The following is a 6,111-nucleotide window of genomic DNA, read 5'->3' on the forward strand; positions in this document are numbered from 1 at the left end:
TGCTGAGTTTCCATCTGGCACGCACTGGCAACGCCGGCCGAATGGGCCTGTGCACCCTTCTCAGCGCAGTTCAGTAACTTACCCACTTCAGTGGCTTTTTCATTTCTGGTTTAAAAAGCTGTAAGGACACATTTTGGGCCTTTAACAAACTCATCATATCTACAGTTAAGAGATTTAACTAAAAAAAAATATTCAACTCCTTTTTTCTTTAGGCTGAATGATTCCTCTCAAAGTGATGCCACAATTTAAGAGGCCCCAGAAAAGGTAAATTTTAACACTATAAAGCCAACGAAAAATACCACTGAGTCATATTTATTCTTTTTTTTTTCACTAGTTTTTCCCTTACGTAAGTTTGAAAACTACTTAATATGTCAGTTTCATCTTTTTTAAGCATCTTTAATCTTCAATAGTGCAGCTGTGGGCTAAGAGAGAGAGATTTCCCGTATCCTCTTTTAAAGCAAATTACTCATCCTTAAATAGAATAAAAATATAAATGTTTAAGTTTTCAATAAAATATTAAATTCTAGAATACACATTTTAGTAGGGTTTTAAAACTATTTTTAAAAATACTTTTTGCTGGGCAAGGTGGTTCACCGCCTGTAATCCCAGCACTTTGGGAGGCCAAGGCGGATGGATTACCTGAGGTTAGGAGTTCCAGACCAGACTGACCAATAAGGTGAAACCCCTTCTCTACTAAAAATACAAAAATTAGCTGGGCGTGGTGATGGGCACCTGCAGTCCCAGCTACTCGGGGGGCTGAGACAGGAGAATTGCTTGAACCTGGGAAGCAGAGTCTGCAGTAAGCCGAGATCAGTCTACTGCACTCCAGCCTGGTGACAGAGCAGAGCTCCTTCTAAAAAACAAAACCTAGCCAGGCGTGGTGGCACATGCCTATAATCCCAGCTACTCGGGAGGCTGAGGCAGGAGAATTGCTTGAACCCAGGAGGCGGAGGTTGCACTATTGCACTCCAGCCTGGGCAACAAGAACAAAACCCCGTCTCAACAAAAAAACCCAAAAATCAAAAAAAGTACTTTTAAACATTATTTCAAAGTAAGGCAACATAGTCTTTTTTGAGACCCTGTCTCCAAAAAAAAAAAAAAGGAATGAATGAAAAGATAAATAATGTCTTAGAATAATGTCATAGTATTATTATGAAAATAGTTCTGACCTCACAGACCATCGAAGGGGTTTTGAGGACTCCCAAGATCCCAGCAGCACACTTTGTGCTAGAGGAATCAGAGGAGAGATGGCTGAAGTGCGAAGTGGCCCTGGACGCTGGGCATGACTTGCTTAGGGGGCTGGCATGATGACAGGGCAAGGGGACAACAACATAGGTACAGGTGGGTGCCCCCACACCTGGCTAATTTTTGTATTTTTAGTAGAGACTAGGTTTCGCCAGATTGGTCAGGCTGGTCTCGAACTCCTAACCTCAGATAATCCACCTGCCTTGGCCTCCCAAAGTGCTGGGATTACAGGTGTGAGCCATTGCACTCGGCCTAAAACAGTATTTTTAAATGAATTAACAACAGGCGCTGAGAAGGGGATACTAAACTAGAAACTCTCTGTAGCAGCTAAGAGAGTAGCTTCAGAAGATGGCCAAGAGAGGCTAAGGAAATGCGGGAATAGTAGAGGATGGGGGAAGCAGTGAGGTGAGAGGAATTGTCATAGATGTTTGGTGGCTCGGAAGGAGAGAAATAAGAGGACACTGGGAAGGTCATTAGAATGAAGCTTCTTTCAAGGAGAGACCTATATTCTTTTTTTGTAGAGACAAGGTCTCACTTTTCAGTATGTTTTTCAGGCTCATCTCAAAATCCTGGGCTTAATGGATCCACCTGCCTCTGCCTCCCAAAGTGCTGGGATTATAGCCTGGCCAATTCCTATATTCTCAAGAAAAGAAAAAGGGGCCAGGTGTGGTGGCTCATTCCTATAATCCTAGTGCCTTAGGAGGCCAAGGCAGGAGGATTGCTTGAGGCCAGGAGTTCAAGACCAGCCTGGGCAACATAGCAAGACCCTGTCTCTATTTACATAAGTATTCAAAAAAGAAAAGAAAGAAGAATCTCTGAAGAGGAGAGATGGAAGATATAGGAGAATAAGGAGATGAGAAAGACCAGAATCCCTAACAATGGAGAGAGGTGAGCACTGTAAATAAGTCAACTCCTCCCTCTGAAGGTAGAAGAAAGACAAGGTGGGCCTAGGACAGGGAGGTTTCAAGCAGGAGAGAAGAGAAGCTGTGACGTTCACACTGAAAAGCTTAATCTCTGCCAAGTGGGAGATAAGGCTTAAAGATCCTACTGGGAGAAGCTCAGGAAATAAATTATACAAGGCCTGTTACGGCAATGGGTGGAAGCCAGAGGAAGCCAGGCTGGGTCAGTCGGGGTCTGAGGCAGCACATCTGATGCGCCCCGGTGATGCTCCGCGGGCTGACCACAGGGAAGAGGACATAAATCGCCCGTCAGGTGGACGTGCTGCAGGTTACAGGGCAAGAGCGTTTCAGGCATTGAGGGTTTCACTAATCCTGGACTTCAGAGAGGGCAATCAATCAAGTACAGTCAGGGAGGGGCTACTGGATGAACTGGCCGTAGGGGACCCAGGTTAGGGCGGAGAGCAAACTGGTCACATCTACATATTCACAGAAGCTTGGAAGTGAGCTTGGGAAATGAGGCAGCTTCTCTAGAAGGTGAGGAGGCTTCCCTTAAGAAGGAATGGCTCCACACCAGAAAGCTCCGATGTGAATGGCGTGGAAGGAGCCGCATTCCAGGTGGGCCAGGTTGAAGCATGGTACGTGTGGATGGGAGGTCTCCAGCATCAAAATCTTCGGAGGGGAGGGAATGCTGATGTTGAATTGCCAAGACGGAAAAGGGGAAGCAGTTGTCATCTAGGAAAAGGGAATTGAGTCATGGCGGAGAGCAGAGATGACTGTAATGTGGGAGAGGGGCTACAGTTGGACTGTGAGGAGGGGGTGTGTTCAGGGTCTCCAGTTGGTACTGGAGAGCGAGGGGAGAGCCAATCCCACCTCCTCTTGCATTGTCGGGTGAAATAGAAGGAGATACCAGTTTCTTGGCAGGGGCACATTTCCAAGTGGTCAAGTAGAGGAAAGCGGCAGGAAGAGAGGACTGAGTTTGGGAAAGAACCAGTGAGCTGTATTTACTCACCCTGTTTACTCATCCTGGTAATTTTCCATACGAGTGTATGAGCGTCTCAAAGAAGAATTTACTCCTTAGTCATTATTTAAATGCCTTAAGACACTTGAGGCAAGGTATGGTAGCTCATGCCTGTAATCCCAACACTTTGGGAGGCTGAGGTACGAGGATGACTTGAGCCCAGGAGTTTGAGATCAGTCTGGGTCACATGGCAAGACCTCATCTCTGCAAAAAATGCAAAATTATTTGGCTGTGGTGATGCGTGCCTGTAGTCCCAGCTTCTCGGGAGGCTGAGGTGAGAGGATCGCCTGAGGTCGAGGCTGCAGTGAGCTGTGTTTGTGCCACAGCACTTCAGCCTGGGTGACAGAGTGAGACCCTGTCTCAAAAACAAAACTAAACAAAACTTTATTTAAAAATAGGCGATAATTGGCTGGGCGTGATGGCTCATGCCTATAATTCCAGCACTTTGGGAGGCCAAAGCAGGGATCACTTGAGGTTGGGAGTTCAAGACCCCAGCATGGAGAAACCCCATCTCTACTAAAAATACAAAATTAGCCAGGTGTGGTGGCACATGCCTGTAATCCCAGCTACTTGGGAGGCTGAGGCAGGAGAATCGCTTGTGGTGAGCCAAGATCATGCCACCGCGCTCCAGCTGGGCCAACAACAGCGGAAACGCCATCTAAAAAAAAAAAAAAAAGCAGTAATTTAGTTCATCAAAAGCTTGGCATATTCTCTGGGCAACCAATCTCTTGAATGGTCTCCTATTACGTTCAAGGCCCTCCCCTTAACAATTTCAAATGTGACCTGCACAAATCCCATCACCTTTTCAAGTTCTATTGGGAGATACGCTGTTGACTTTGAAAGGAGAGGTGCTGTGGCATTTGTGGTTAAGAACACGGACTTAATAGGTAGAGATTTGATTCTCAGTTTTTTTTTTTGTTTTTTTTTTGTTTTTTTTGAGTCGGAGTTTCGCTCTTGTTACCCAGGCTGGAGTGCAATGGCGCAATCTCGGCTCACCGCAACCTCCGCCTCCTGGGTTCAGGCAATTCTCCTGCCTCAGCCTCCTCAGTAGCTGGGATTACAGGCACGCGCCACCATGCCCAGCTAATGTTTTGTATTTTTAGTAGAGACGGGGTTTCACCATTTTGACCAGGATGGTCTCGATCTCTTGACCTCATGATCCACCCGCCTCGGCCTCCCAAAGTGCTGGGATTACAGGCGTGAGCCACCGTGCCCGGCATTGATTCTCAGTTTTAAGAAACTTTGAAACAATTAACTTGTCCTCTCAAAATAATTAGATTTTGCAGGGAATGCAGTCTGTGTCACGACGACTATCTAAAGCTGCCACTGCAGTATGGAAGCGACCATAGATAACACATCCATGCTGTTCCAATAAAGCTTTATTTATAAAATCAGGAGGTTGGTCAGATTAGGTCCATGCCATAGTTTGTAGACCATTGAGAGAAATGACAGAAATATCACTTACTTGTAAGGATTGCTGTTAAGAATCAGTTGTTTACTACCTGTTTATTTCTTGGCAGGTAGTAGACAATAGATAGAAGTTGCTATTATTATCATTATGATTTCTGAGTTTATTCCAATGCAGTCTGTGGCCATGGATCAGTGGTTGTAAGACTTTTTGAATGGGCAGATTTCCCAATTGAAAATAACTTTCCTGGCTGGGTGTGGTGGCTCATGCCTGTAATCCCAGCACTTTGGGGGGCTTAGGTAGACAGATCATAAGTTCAGGAGTTCAAGACCAGCATGGCCAACTTGGTGAAACCCCATCTCTACTAAAAATACAAAAATTAGCCAGGTGTGCTGGTGCATGCCTGTAATCCCAGCTATTCAGGAGGCTGATGCAGGAGAACTGCTTGAACCTGGGAGGCGGAGGTTGCAGTGAAATGAGCTCATGCCATTTCACTCCAGCCTGGGCAACAGAGTGAGAGTCTGTGAAAAAGAAAGAAAGAGAGAAAGAGAGGAAAAGGGAGGAAGGGAGAAGGGAGAAGAAGAGAGAATGGGAGAAAGGGAGAAAAAGGGAGGAAGGGAAAAGAAGGGAAGAGAAGGGAAGAGAAAGGGAAGGGGAAGAGAGAAGAAAAGGAAGAAAGAGAGAGAGACAGAGAGGGGAGGGAAGGAGGAAGGAAGGGAGGGAAGAAGGAAGAGAAAATAATTTTCCTGAGTGGAAAACCATGGAAGGAAGGAAGGAAGGAAGGAAGGAAGGAAGGAAGGAAGGAAAAATAATTTTCCTGAGTGGAAAACTCCTTTTGAGAGAATGTAGTACAGGTAGTCCTCTGTAGCCTCACCCTGACATTTCCACTTTGCTAGGGCAGACTAATGCTGCCTTGGTGTGCAGATGATCTGATTTTAAAGTGAAGTAGAAGTGAAGCTATTAATTTTATTTTGTAAAATGACAATGCATATTGTTAGGGTGTTAACTGCAATTCCCATTTTTTCTTCTATGTGGTGACACGTTGTTCACTTGATGTTTTTGGGTTTTTGACATAAATTTTATTAGATATATTTGAGATTTACAACATGATGTTATGTGATACATATCGACAGTAAAATAGTTACTATAACAAAGCTGATTAACAATATTATCTCTCATAATTCCTTTTTGTTGGTGACAAGAGTAGCTAAAATCTACTTATTTAACAAAAATCTCCAATACAATGCGATTTTATTACATTAGACTTCATGTTATACATCAGATCTCTCAACTTTTTATCCTATATGTTTCCAGTTTTACATGTTTTCACCTGTATTTCCTCATTTCCTCTCTCCCCAGCCTTTGCCTATGGTAACCACTGTTTCATTCTCTATCTCAGTATCATTTGAGTGCTTTAAAAAAAATATATAGCCGGGCGCGGTGGCTCAAGCCTGTAATCCCAGCACTTTGGGAGGCCGAGGCGGGTGGATCATGAGGTCAAGAGATCGAGACCATCCTGGTCAACATGGTGAAACCCCGTC

The sequence above is a fragment of the Cebus imitator genome, unplaced genomic scaffold (genome assembly GCF_001604975.1).
Source record: "Cebus imitator isolate Cc_AM_T3 unplaced genomic scaffold, Cebus_imitator-1.0 Scaffold57, whole genome shotgun sequence".
Lineage (NCBI taxonomy): Eukaryota > Metazoa > Chordata > Mammalia > Primates > Cebidae > Cebus > Cebus imitator.